The 14,742-nt window shown below is 46.1% G+C and overlaps 1 protein-coding gene across 2 annotated transcripts in view; it reads left to right on the forward strand.

The window, feature by feature from the left end:
• Window positions 1-14,742, forward strand: part of LOC119962139 (contactin-associated protein-like 5) — a 1,052,391-nt gene that overhangs the window by 863,832 nt on the left and 173,817 nt on the right. The window lies entirely within an intron of this gene.

Raw genomic sequence — 14,742 nt, forward strand, 5'->3', positions numbered from 1 at the left:
GGCTGCCTTTAGCTCTTGCACCCTGCAGCCACGCTATACAACTTTAAAAAAAAAGAACCAAAGCAGGCTCCCCTGGAAGGTCAGAGGGAAGGCTACCATCTCTGAACTACAGTCAAAAAAAAGGACTCAGTTGACTCTCTTTTTTTTATAAATTTAGAGTACCCAATTACTTTTTTTTCCAATTAAGGGGCAATTTTAGTGTGACCATTCCACCTACCCTGCACATCTTTAGGGTTGTGGGGGTGAAACGCACGCAGACATGGGGAGAATGTGCAAACTCCACACGGACAGTGACCCAGGGCCGGGACTCGAACCCGGGTGCTCAGCGTCGCAGTCCCAGTGCTAACCACTGTGCCGCATGCCGCCCTGACTCGGGTTGACTCTTGTTCTGCGTGAGTGATGTGGAGGCTGCTCTTCATCTGTCAATAAGCATCCGTCGTGCATGGAATTAGATAGGTTTGAGCTTTCTGAAATTCATTATAAGCAGAAGGAACACTTTGCCGTAGCTGTACAGAGAATTGTCAGAAACAAATGATCTTTTTAAGGTTTGAGTGGGGAGATAATGGTTTGAGCAGATCCTGTGCTCATTCTACATCAGGCTGGCTCAGAGATGCGACTGGTACCATTATTTCTGAGGAGCTCGGGCTGAAAAAGTCAGGTGGTTGAACAATGCCATGATCAGAGTCTGGCCTGGAACTCATTGGGGGAAAAGGATGCTTAATAATTCATCAAATTGTGGCTTTGTCTTGGCTCTCTTACAATGCAAAGCCTAATCGTTCAATTTTCTGGAGTTGGTTAATTAGTGGTGTGGACATGATCTAATTGGATGTTGCTCGTACAGCTCAAAGACTAGTGTGAATTAGTCAAGCAGGATACTGTCCAGTAGGTGCTGTGATTCATTTTAATTGGGATCTTCAATTTCAGTTACAATGAATCAGAGCAATACTTACTTGGGCTTAAAAGACAATTGTTTGAACTGAAAACTTCATTCAATATGTGCTCACAATACTCCAAATGGGGTCTGACCAGAGCCTTATACAGCCTCAGAAGTACATCCCTGGTCGTGTATTCTAGCCCTCTTGACATGAATGCTGACATTGCATTTGCCTTCTTAAGCCAACTGAATAATAATAATAATCCCTTATTGTCACAAGTAGACTTCAATGAAGTTACTGTGAAAAGCCCCTAGTCGCCTTATTCCGGTGCCTGCTAGGGGAGGCCGATACGGGAATTGAACCCACGCTGCTGGCATTGTTCTGCATTACAAGCCAGCTGTTTAGCCCACTGTGCTAACCTGCACATTAACCTTAAGAGAATCGAGAACAAGGACTCCCAAGTCCCTTTGTGCTTCTGATTTCCTAAGCATTTCCCCATTCAGAAAATAGCCTATGCTTAAATTCCTCCTTCCAAAGTGCATAACCTCACACTTTTCTACATTTGCCTCTTCATTGCCCACTTTCCTAGCTTGTCCAAATCCTTCTGCAGCCCCCTTGCTTCCTCAGTACTATCTGTCCCTCTGCCGATCTTTGTATCATCTGCAAACCTCGCAACAGTGCATTCAGTTCCTTCTTCCAGGTCATTAATGTATATTGTAAAAAGTTGTGGCCCCAGCACAGACCTCTGAGGCACACCACTAGTCACCGGCTGCCATCCTGAAAAAGACCCCTTTATCTCCACTCTCTGCCTTCTGCCAGTCAGTCAATACTCTATCCATGCCAGGATCTTACCCTGAACACTTATTTAACAGTCTCTTATGCGGCATCTTGTCAAAGACCTTCTGGAAATCTATATAAATCACGTCCACTGGTTCTCCTTTGTTTAACGTCCTTGTTACCTCCTCAAAGAACTCTAACAGATTTGTCAGACGTGACCTTGCTTTGACAAAGCTGTGCTGACTCAGTCCTACTTTACCATGCACTTCCAAGTACTTTGCGATCTCATCTTTAATAACAGATTCTAAAATCTCACCAATGACCAAAGTCAAGCTAACCGGCCTATAATTTCCCGTCTTCTGCCTCCCTCCCTTCTTAAACAGCAGTGGACATGACACATTTGCATTTCCAGAAAATCTTTGACAAGGTACCATACAGGAAGCTCCTAAATAAGATAAGAGCCCATAGTGTTAGCGGCAAGGTACTGGCATGGACAGAGGGTTGGCTGACTGGCTTAAGGCAGAGAGTGGGGAGAAAGGGGTCTTTTTCAGGATGGCAGCCGGTGACTAGTGGTGTTCTGCAGGGGTCAGTGTTGGGACCATAACTAGTCACGAAACATATTAACGATCTGGAAGAAGGATCTGAGGACATTGTTGCTAAGTTTGCAGATGATATAAAAATATGTAGAGGGTCAGGAAGTGTTCAGAAAGCAGAGAGCCTGAAAATAGTGCTAGACAGTTTAGCAGAGTTGGTAAAGAAGTGGCAGATGGAATACAATGTGGAAAGGTGTGAGGTTATGCATTACGGTATGAATGGAGGCATGGATTATTTTCTAAATATGGAAAGGCTTTGGGCAGCACGGTAGCATTGTGGATAGCACAATCGCTTCACAGCTCCAGGGTCCCAGGTTCGATTCCGGCTTGGGTCACTGTCTGTGTGGAGTCTGCACATCCTCCCCGTGTGTGCGTGGGTTTCCTCCGGGTGCTCCGGTTTCCTCCCACAGTCCAAAGATGTGCAGGTTAGGTGGATTGGCCATGATAAATTGCCCTTAGTGTCCAAAGTTGCCCTTAGTGTTGGGTGGGGTTACTGGGTTATGGCAATAGGGTGGAGGTGTTAACCTTGGGTAGGGTGCTCTTTCCAGGAGCCATTGCAGACTCGATGGGCCGAATGGCCTCCTTCTGCACTGTAAATTCCATGTAAATTGGAAGCACAAAGGGATATAGGAGTCTTGGTTCAGGATTCTGTTAAGGTTAATGTGCAGGTTCAGTTGACAGGAAGGCAAATGCAATGTTAGCATTCATTTCGAGAGGGTTGGACTACAAGACCAGGGATGTACTTCTGAGGCTGTAAAAGGCTCCGGTCAGACCCCATTTGGAATATTGTGAGCAGTTTTGGGCCCATAGATGTGCTGGCCTTGGAGAGGGTACAGAGGAGGTTCACAAGAATAATCCCTGGAATGAAGAGCTTGTCATACAGGGAGTGGTTGAAGACTCTGTGTCTGCACTCAATGGAGTTGACAAGGATGAGGGGGGATTCTAATTGAAACTTACAGAATACTAAGAGGCAGAGATAGAGTGGACCTGGAGAAGATGTTTCTACTCGTAGGAGAAACTAGAACCTGAGGGCACAGCCTTGACTGAAGGAACAATCCTCTAAAACAGAGATGAGGAGGAATTCCTTCAGCCAGAGAGTGGTGACCTCACTGCTACAGAAGGCTGTGGAGGCCAAGGGCAGGATTTACCGACCACCCCGCAGTGTGTTTTTCGGTGGCCCGCCAGTGGGATCTACTGACACCGTCGCTCTCAACGGGATTTTCCAGTGCCGGTGACAGCACCTCTTGTCGCCAGGAAACCCTTGCCCCAGCATGGGACCGGAATTTCTCGTCAGTGTGAACAGCCGGTAAGTTCCGCCTCAAGTCACTGAGTGTCTTTAAGACAAAGATAGATAGGTTCTTGATTAATAAAGGGATTAGGGGTTACAGAGTAAAGTCAGCAGAATGGGGATGCGAAGCATATCAGTCATGATCGAATGGCGGGGCAGACTCAATGGGTCGAATTGCCGAACACTGCTCATCTATCTTATGGTCTATTGTGCTATATAATGTCATGCGAGAGTACCTTTAAGATATGGGTGTTTATCAAATAGCTGTAGTGATGTCAGAGTGTGGGGGAAGCTGGGCTGTCTGTCTGTTTTACTTTTGTCTTGAGCTGGCAGCTACAGTGTGTGCTTGGTTTCGTTTTCAGAGTTGGAGCTGCAGCCAGCCAAACAAGGTGTAATTTTGATCTCTCTGCATGAAAAGAATGTCTTCAGATCATTTGGTGATTTAAAAGTGATAACTGCTCTCAGTAGAGAATTTAAACCTGCTATCTTTGTTAAAGAGCGTATTTGTCTTATGGATGTTGCTCGGAAAGATTAAGGGTTACTTATAGAGTACTGTATTCTTTGGGGGGAGTATTTAAGTTGATAGTTGCTAAGATGTTTACTGTGTGTTTATAAAATGTTCACTGGATTCATAGAATAAACATTGTTTTGTTTTAAAAGTACTTTAGATCTCTGTTGCATCGCATCTGTAGAGTGGGCCATTGTACTCCCCATAACCAAAATCTATTAAAAGTTGTGGGTCAGGTGAACTCCATGATACACTTTGGTGTTCTCTAAACCCTGCCCCATAACAATAAGTACAAGTTATTTTTGTAAACAAATAGAAGCGTATGCTGGAGCTTTCCCTTTGAGTAGCTATAGGTTCCTGGAGGTGTGTCAATATTTACAGGTGGTCATCAACCCCGATACGTTTGTTAACCTTTGTCTTCAGCTGATGAGGTTGAATGGTTGACTCAGACAGCCCGAGAACCTTAAGGTACTGTTTTATACTGTTTTGGGATGTTGAGCAGCCAAGGTATTCATAGAGGAGTGCTTTGAATGTGTAAAGATAGAAATAAGGAGCCTTGGGCACAACCTTCATGGCTTGTTGAACACAGACAGTAGCAGATGGCTGAAAACTAACTAATGTTACTTCAGGTTTGAAAAGGTGAGAGCTATGTTCTTCAGAATTGCAGCCCTGTTAGCCTGCCACCTAAAATGGGCACTCCAATTATTAAGGAATTAAAGTATTTCCGATTTAATGAGAATTATGCTAATAAATTCAAGGCATCGCGGGGTTATGCAAGACAGGACATGTCAAACAAATCTCTTGGAAATCTTTAAGGATGTAAGAGTGTTAAACAATAATGCTAATCTAATTGGTCTTGTAAATCTCGACTTTTGGAAAGCTTCAGATGAGATCCCATGCTAGAAATCAAACTAGAACTCATGAGGCTAAGTAGGAAGCTGTAAACTGATAATGATGGGGTAGATAATGGCAACCAGAGAGTACTTACCAATGGTAATAGCTCTATTATAGGATAGCTAAGATCAGCAAACTCTCCTGAAGCTCTGGCTGGGACTATTATTCCCACCAAAATATGTATTAATGATCGTGAACGCATATAGAGAATAGAATACCTAACTTTATTTACGGAAATTACAAGTTCTGCAGGGAAAAGATACATTTCTGGGGAGGGGCATGGTTCAAACAGATCAGTACAGGCTATAAATTTGCAAATGAACAGTGGGGGTGGCATACTGAACATGTGAAGTTATTCATGTTATCACAAAGTTGGCAACAAAGAATTCTTTGCATCATTATGGAATACTTCAAAGTATTTCTAATGCTATTTTAAATGGATCATGTCACAACTTTTATCAAATTAAATGGATTTTAAGACAACTGCTTGTGCAAGTACCGGGGCCCGCAAGGCTGCGTACTTCGCGCCCCCCCCCCCCCCCCCCCAATATACTCCCTGTACACACACGACTGTGTGGCAAAATTTGGTTCCAACTCCATCTTTGCTGACAATACGACCAAGTTTGCTGACAATACGACCATAGTGGGCCAGATCTTGAATAACGATGAGTCAGAATACAGGAGGGAGATTGAGAACCTAGTGGAGTGGTGCAGCGACAACAATCTGTCCCTCAATGCCAGTGAAACTAAAGAGCTGGTCATTGAATTCAGGAAGCAAAGAACTATATACACCCCTGTCAGCATCAACTGGGCCGAGGTGGAGATGGTTAGCAGTTTCAAATTCCTAGGGGTGCACATCTCCAAATATCTGTCCTGGACCACCCAGGGCGACCCTACCACTTAAGAAAACACAACAGCGTCTATACTTTCTCAGGAAACTATGGAAATTCGGCATGTCCGCATTAACTCTCACCAACTTTTACAGATGTACCATAGAAAGGACTCTATCTGGCTGCATCACAGCCTGGTATGGCAACTGCTCGGCCAAAGAGCGCAAGATACTTCAGACAGTCGTGAACACAGCCCAGTCCATCACACAAACCTGCCTCCCATCCATTGACTCCATCTACACCTACCGCTACCTGGGGAAAGCAGGCAGCATAATCAAAGACCCCGCCCACCCGGCTTACTCACTCTTCCAACTTCTTCCATCGGGCAGGAGATACAGAAGTCTGAGAACACGCACGAACAGACTCAAAAACAGCTTCTTCCCCACTGTCACCAGACTCCAAAATGACCCTCTTATGGACTGACCTCATTAACACTACACCCTGTATGCTTCATCCGATGCCAGTGTGATGTAATTACATTGTATATCTTGCGTTGCCCTATTATGTATTTTCTTTTATTCCCTTTTCTTTTCACGTACTGAATGATCTGTTGAGCTGTTCGCAGAAAAATACTTTTCACTGTAGCTCGGAACAGGTGACAATAAATAAATCCCAAATCCAAGTTCTGATCAGCAGAGGTGGATTCTGCTCTTTGGGAAAACGGTTGAATCATTCCACTAGCTAAACCAAAAAGAAAGAACGGTCAAAGGCTCACTCCTTCAGCTGTTGATTCTGCTTCTCCCCCCCCACTTCCTCTCCTCCTCCCTACTGTTTCTCCCCCCATTCTACCTCCCCCGTTTACCCACCTAGCTACGGTGTACCCCCCCCCCCACCCGCCCACTTCGCCAGGCACTCTCTCCCCGGTGGAAGATGAACCGTGACCCCCCTTCACTCATACCTCCTGGCACTAGCTTTCCCACTCGTGTGGTCGCCCCCCCCCCCTCCTGGGGTCGGTCTAAGCCTCTCCCTCGCCCGTAACCTTTCGTCCCTCTCTTCTTCGTCCTCCCCCTTTCCTGCATTCTGCTGCCCTTGCCCTCTTCTTTCTGTGTTGTAGCTCCCAGGTTCACAGCGAAGTGGTACAGTCCCGTGCAAATTGTCTTTTTGTGTTTCAGTCTTTCCAATTTCCTTGCTGCTCCTGTTGCTGCCTCTGCAGACTGTGCCCTTGGACAAATTTGTCCGCGTCCGCAGGGCCTGTAACGTAACACTCCCTATCCTGAAAGTGACCCAGAATTTGGCTGGGTACAGCATCCCAAACTTCCCCCCACCCCCCCGATTTTGAAGAAGGCGCCTTTCTTCTATTAAACTACGCCCAGCACTTGGCCAGGTCTGCCCCAATGTCCTGATATACCCGAATCTGGTGTCTGTCCCAGTTGCAGGCCTTTGTCTGCCTGGCCCAGCGTAGGATTCGTTCCCGGTCCTGCTGCCGCTGCATCTTGGCGATCAGGGGCTGGTTTAGCACAGGGCTAAATTGCTGGCTTTGAAAGCAGACCAAGGCAGGCCAGCAGCATGGTTCAAGTTCCGTACCAGCCTCCCCCAACAGGCGCCGAAGTGTGGCAACTAAGGGTTTTTCACAGTAACTTCATTTGAAGCCTACTTGTGACAATAAGCGATTTTCATTTTTCATTTTATCTCCTTCAGCTGCTCTCTGGCACCTATGGGCTCAATCTATCTCTGGCAGGTTTGGGAAGCTGTCCCTTCCTACCAGGTTTCCCAGCATCTGGGCCACATAGTCTGTGGGGTTCCTGCTTCGGTTCCCTCCGGCAGATCCACTATCCACAGATTTTGACATTGTGACTGGTTCACCTGGTCTTCTATTTTCCTTTTAGGTTCCCCTGTGTTGCACCAACCTCGCTATTCCCCTCTCCAGGGCAACAATCCGGTCGCTCTGGTCTCTTGAGGCCTTTCCCAGTTCTTTAATGGTGTTCCCCTGGGCCTCTAGTTGCCTCTCCGCCTTGTCCAGGACCATCTGCTTGACGGCCAGTGCTTCCACGACCGCCATCTTGACCGCTGCTTTTATGTCGATCTTGATGTAATCTTTGAGGTCCCTTAGCTCCCTGATGGGGAACTTCTTCCATCCGTCCTCTGGTGAGGGGGAGCCCCGCGTGCAGCTTGTTGGTCCCTCTTTTTTGGGTGTGGCCAGAATTTCTTCACCTCGTGGGTCTGTCGTCCTGTTTGCTCATTTCTTCTGGCTTCTGTTGTTTTTTGCCTCTTTTCGGCCTCTGGAGCTGCCATTGTTCAGCATTGCTCATTGTATTTCGATTGGAGAGGGTGAGGGGATGTTTTTTTCCTGTTTCTGGAGGACTATTTCGGACGAAAAATGCCTAATTTTAAATTCTTCGGAGGAGAGCCACCGTTTGTACATCCGTTCAGTACATCCCCGTCAACTGGAGTCTATCTTTTTGCTTCTGACATTTAATATTCAATCCTTTGGGCAGAATTTAATGCTCTTCTCTGTTGTGTGTGTCTGGTGGTGGGGGCATTAATCGGGTGGGTGTGCAGTGGATGGCGACCGTGCTACCTTCGCATCTCCACTCTGATCAAATCCAAGACAGAGTGATCCATGGACGGCCTTCCCACTCCACTATCATTTGAGACCCATTAGATGAGCAATTAATGTCTCTTCCCACAGCTGCAGTTACTAAAAGTAAAGTCTTCATAGTCTCTGACGACCATAGGCTGCTTTCCCCTTCGAGATGGTTGAGCTGTCTGGTGGTGGTTTAACCTGAGGATCACCACACCTCAGACGAGGGGCAAGGTTGAGAAGGCAGGGCCTTCATGAATTTTTAAAAAAAAAATAAATTTAGATTACCCAATTATTTTTTCCAATTAAGGGGCAATTTAGCGTGGCCAATCCACCTACTCTGCACATTTTTGGGTTGTGGGGGCGAAACCCATGCAGACACGGGGAGAATGTGCAAACTCCACACGGACAGTGACCCAGAGCCAGTATCGAACCTGGGACCTCAGCGCCGTGAGGCAGTTGTGCTAACCACTAGGCCACCGTGCTGCCCCAGGGCCTTCATGAATAACCTCTGTTCATGAATAAACTTATTAACCGGGCAGCCAGTGAGGGTTTGCCCCAGGAGGGGGCGAGGAGCGGAGGGCTGCTCAATCCTTGCTGCTGCCGCACTTTCCCTGGCCACTCGACACTGTAACCCTCTTCCTGCCATCACCCACCTGTGCCCTGGTATCTGGCAATATTCCAGTCCATGAGTTGGGTGTTTTAACAGCAATAGCCACCGCTTCACTGAAGGTGCTGCTGTCCAATAGAGCTCCCAGCCCCTGATTGGCTGGCCACTCTCCAAGGGAGGGACAGCCACGACCTCGGGGTCCTTGATCCCAGATCGTTGTTGGTCTGTCAAGTACCTGACTGGCAATAAATTTGGAGGGCCTTCATGAAAAGAGACAATGAAAGGCTCTCACTGACTCTCAGCTGATGGGTGAGACCCTCATCACCTCCATTAAATCTAGTTGTTTGTGTGGGGTTGTTATCACCTCTGTTGTGTACCAATATTTCCTTTCCTCTAAATTACTCATGTTAAATATTAACTGAAAGTACTTTTTGTGGTGATTGTATATTGCTTAATTAACACTATATAGCATTATGTCCTTGTGGGCTCTGTCTGTGAGCCGTTGCGCGGCTCTGCCCACAGGGGGAGATGAGGAGCTTGTACAGGGCTCCACCCTTGGCTCCGCCCATGGCCCCTCCCACTACCGGTAGTATAACATGCTGCAGTCTTGTGAGTCTGCCCTCAGTTCTTCTGGTCGCAGGCAGGCTCAGTTGTAAGTCTATTAAAGCCACAGTTTACTTCCTCTCGTGTCACGAGTGAATTGATGGTCACGTCACTTTTTAACCTGCTTTACTGCTGTGAACAAAGGGTCTTGAGATGGATCGGAACCACATCTTTCCTGATAACATTTCAATCAGACAGTTTGCTTTCTTGACAGTTGGCTAAACTCTGAACAGGAGCATTTCTAAGATTCTTAGTTCCATCACTGGATTGGCCACCATGACAGGCAATCTCACCCCCTGGTTTTGTTAAAATATGTATATTTTTTAACAAGTGTTCCTTCAGCTGGTTGCTTGCACTGATGCCTCCTCAATTTTGTCTCTGTTGAACATCCGAAAGATGGTCCTCATGACAGTGAAATAACCTTTTAGTAATGCATTGGATGATCAACCTAGATCGTGTGCACAAGTGGAAGAGCCTTCATCGGATGGGGTATTGAGTACAAGAGTCGGCAGGTCATGTTACAGTTGTATAGGACTTTGGTTAGGCCACATTTGGAATATTGAATGCAGTTCTGGTCACCACATTACCAGAAGGATGTGGATGCTTTGGAGAGGGTGCAGAGGAGGTTCACCAGGATGTTGCCAGTTATGGAGGGTGCTAGCTATGAAGAAAGGTTGAGTAGATTAGGATTGTTTTCATTGGAAAGACAGAGGTTGAGGTGGGACCTGATTGAGGTCTACAAAATTATGAGAGGTATGGACAGGGTGGATAGCAACAAGCTTTTTCCAAGATTGGGGGTGTCAATTACAAGGGGTCACGATTTCAAGGTGAGAGGGGGAAAGTTTAAGGGAGATGTGCGAGGAAGGTTTTTTACACAGAGGGTGGTGGGTGCCTGGAACGCTTTGCCAGCGGAGGTGGTCGGGGCGGGCACGATAGCATAATTTCAGATGCATCTAGACAGATATATGAATGGGTGGGGAACAGAGGGAAGTAGATCCTTGGAAAATAGGCGACAGGTTTAGGGGCTGATTTAGCTCATTGGGCTAAATCGCTGGCTTTTAAAAGCAGACCAAGCAGGCCAGCAGCATGGTTCAATTCCCGTATCAGCCTCCCGGGCAGGCGCTGGAATGTGGTGACTAGGGGCTTTTCACAGTAACCTCATTGAAGCCTACTCGTGACAATAAGCAATTTTCATTTCATAAAGGATCTGGATCGGCGCAGGCTGGGAGGGCCGAAGGGCCTGTTCCTGTGCTGTAATTTTCTTTGTTTTTTTTTCTAAACCCACAAAGCTCTGACTCGGGTACTTCCACTGAAGAGGGTTGAGCAAGGAGCCGTGCTGTGCTGTGCCATATTTTTATAATGATATAAAAGCACCAATCACTCAAAAGATATTGGGTAAGCACATTAAGGGCTCATTTATTGAGACAAGGCACATGTCTAGATCTATACAGAGGCATAAAGCTCGAAGATATCAGCAGTGGACTTCTTTCTGTGTGTGTCTGCTCCAAGCAAAGGTGAAAGTAAAGCTTGACTGCCTGACACACTTACTTTACGGTGATGCCATGCTGCATTCCCGTCAAGGCCCATGCTGTGAGACTTCACCCCTGTAGGGTCATGATGAAAATCAACTCCCTTCTGCAGGTCATTGTTGATCTCTGGCATTCTGAAGACATGATTCAGGTGCGTGCACGTGTGGGAAGGAGTAGGGAGTACACTGTGTGATGGTCAGAGTACACCTTTTTGTATTTCTGCACTAATCTCTTCTTAACCGACTTCTAAATCCTTTGAGCAAATTGAATTTTCAATTCTTAGACAGGTTTTATGTAAACGTAGACTTTCTGAACAACCCTGCGAGTGATTTCCTCCAATCCAGCGATGACCTCGTGTGAAGACATTTGAGCAGTTTAGGAGACTGAGAGGAGATCTAATTGAGGTGTTTAAGGTAATCAAATGTATTGACAAAGTAGGCGTTGAGCGGATGTTTCCACTTGTGGGGCAATCTAGAACGAGAGGTCACAGTTTTAGGACAAGGGGTAGCAGATTTAAAACAGAGATGTGGAGAAATTACTCTCTCAAAGGATCACAAATCTCTGGAACTCACTACGCCAGAGTGTGGGGGATGCCAGTACAGTGAGTAAATTTGAGGCGAGTTACAGGTATAGGGCGGGGCAGTGGGTAGAGTAGGGTGCTCTTTCAGCAAAATGGCAGCCTCCTTCTGCACTGTAGTTTTATGGTTCTGTCGACAGATTTTTAATTAATAATGGGTTGAAGGGTTGTGGAGAGCGGGCAGGAAGGTGAAGTCGAGGCCGAAATTAGATCAGCCATGATCATATTAAATGGCAGAGTGGACTCGAGGGGCTGAATTGTCGACTCCTGCTGCTAGTTCTTATGTTCCTATGAACCTTGGTACCACCATCTATCATATTCACTGGTCAGAATAAACATCCTTTTGGTATGACATCTGCGTGCAGTCTTCATGCAGTGCAAGAAGGCACAGAGACCGGGAGGAAAGGAGTGTGCGGGAAGAGGTTTGTGTCATTTGCAGAACATTCCCGGAAAATTTCATTTGGTGCTTAACATAGCAAGATCACAACGTCTGCAGCCAAGAAATATGCTCCTTACGTTGTTTTAAGATTTGTTAGGTACTGCTGCATTCTGTCCCCTGAGCTTTCTGCTGGAGATCAGTGAGTCTCTCTACTTGGCATGCATGTTTAAGGACGTGTGGGTGCCACTGACTTTTACTGCCACCCCTTCCGAAGTGCTAAATACCAACATCACATTCTTGATCAACCTCCTTTCTTCAATTCCTACGGGAAGGCACCCCTTACTCATATCTTAGAGAGAAGAGTCTTTACTGTCTGTGCGGAGTCTGCACGTTCTCCCCGTGTCTGTGTGGGTTTCCTACGGGTGCTCCGGTTTTCTCCCACAAGAGGTAATTTGGACATTCTGAATTCTCCCTCTGTGTACCTGAACAGGTGCCGGAATGTGGCGACTAGGGGCCTTTCATGGTAACTTAATTGCCGTGCTTACGTAAGCCTAATTGTGACAATAGAGATTCTTATTATTATAAGGATAAACCTGATACTTGATCAAAGTCCTGTTCCGAGACACAACCTGTAATTTGTCACTGGGCACATCAATTTCTCCTTTCAGTAGTTGCAGCAATTCAAATATTTCTGCTGCACTAAATGCCCTGCCCTGTCGTCGACACAGGAGCACTGGCCTCTACACGTCCTCAATAACTAACGAGCCCACAGTGAGGAAAACAGTCAGAGGAAAAGCTACCCTTCATGGCTTTCCATGCAGTAACCAAACCCACCACTAGATGGAGGTGCATTCCTTTGTCATGACGACAGTCCAAAGGGTGAGAGTATTCTCCATCCCACTGCACCTGGGTTTAAACTCAGCCCTGGACTAGCTTACATGGAACACACGTGAAATGAATATGAATATTATCAATCCAGTTTCTAATCAATGGTCAAGAGTACAACACTTCTCACAAAGTAGGACAAAATTCTAATTGCACGTGCATTAATTTGACAATCTCCGTTGAAGCATGTTGAAAAGCAATAGTTTGAGATTGGCACTTGGTAGCACCTCCTGCATCGCAAAATGTCCCAAGACATTTTGCAGTTGCACTATCAGAGAATATTTGACCCTGAGCAAGGGATGTTAGAACGCAGGACCTAAAACTTGTTCAAAGCGAGAGATTTGAAAGAACAATGGAGAGGTGAGGCGGATAGGCCGACACAGAGTCTCTGGGAGGGATTTTCAGAGCTTGGGACCAAGGCGGCTGTAGTCATTTCTGCCAGACAGCGGAGAAAAAGGAACCAGTCCCAGAGCACAGGCGGATTTGCTCTGCAACCTCAAGAGAGGGAGACCGTCCCGGGGTGCATTGAAATGGTCAAGTCTGTAGTAATCTATACATGGGTATGTACAGAGAGGGTTGATGGGAAATGGAAAGGTCACTAGGGAGCAGCACTGGCGGGTATAAAAGGAGCTGATTATACTGTGAGGAGAGCAGAAGCAGAGATTTAGCACAGGGCTGCTAGTGTGGTCAGGCCTAGTTGTTGTATGTAAAAGTTGTAACCTTTCTACTAGTATAGTTCTTGAAGTAAGAACTCACGCAGTTGTTAAGTTCTATTCCTCAATAAACCTTACATAAACTTCTGGACGACTTCGAACCTTCTTCCGGAAGCCTTTGCTGTAACTGGATTGAGTAGCACGTTACCGACCACACAGGTAACAAAACCAAGTCCAGAGGTCCAAATCACCTCTGCAAGGGTTTTCAAATCAGTGCTAGACCTTGGGTTTCCCTAATGTTGCTGCCTGGTTTTCAATTGGTATTCAACAACAGTCTTTAAAGTGATAAAAGTTCCGAGCTGCTTCTGGGGGAGCCATGAAGCAAAATTTGACCCACAGGAGGCGATATTGGGGCAGATGGGCAAAAGCTTGATCAGATGGGTTTTCGGCCGCGTCTTAAAAGTGGAGGGAGAGAGACAGAGAATTGGAGAGATGCACAGAGCACGGTCATCGTGAAGGCCTAGACATGTGGTCAGGAGCTCATCTCAAGGTTAAATATGACACCAAGGTTGCAAACAGTCCAGCTCAACAAGAACAGCAACACAAAACTCAGTCAGGTGAGCGAGGGTGGCAAATCAATTCAGCACACCAGATTGTCATCTGCTTTAGTGCCTTCAATGCCTTAAAATGGGAGAGAATAATTAAGATGGTAGTGTTCTGATGAAGTAAAATGCCGCAATTTTCCTTGATGACCGTACACAGCGGTACCCAGGATTGCCAAAATTCTGAGAAGCGATGACATTAAACCAGTCATTCACCATTCTGTGGAGAATTGGAATTACAGTTATGGCGAATTGGAAAAGTATATATCAACAGCACCAGACCTCTCATAAACGCTGAAGGTTTGGTAAAGCAGATATCTGGAGTCAGAGGAAATAATTCTTCGTTAGGGAGATGAGTTGCCTTTAGTTAAAAACAGTAAGTAGATTCTGTGCAAATATGTGTGTTTATTGAGGGTAGACAGTCTGATGTTCTGACCTGCATTATGCTTAATTGTGTTTTAATAGATTTGCATTGTAGATAAGATATAGAATAAAAGCTAAAGGGCTTCAGGCAAAGTCACTTCATACGTCTTCCTAGGTCAGTGCCACACTCGGGAG

The sequence above is a fragment of the Scyliorhinus canicula genome, chromosome 2 (genome assembly GCF_902713615.1).
Source record: "Scyliorhinus canicula chromosome 2, sScyCan1.1, whole genome shotgun sequence".
NCBI classification, from domain to species: Eukaryota; Metazoa; Chordata; class Chondrichthyes; order Carcharhiniformes; family Scyliorhinidae; genus Scyliorhinus; species Scyliorhinus canicula.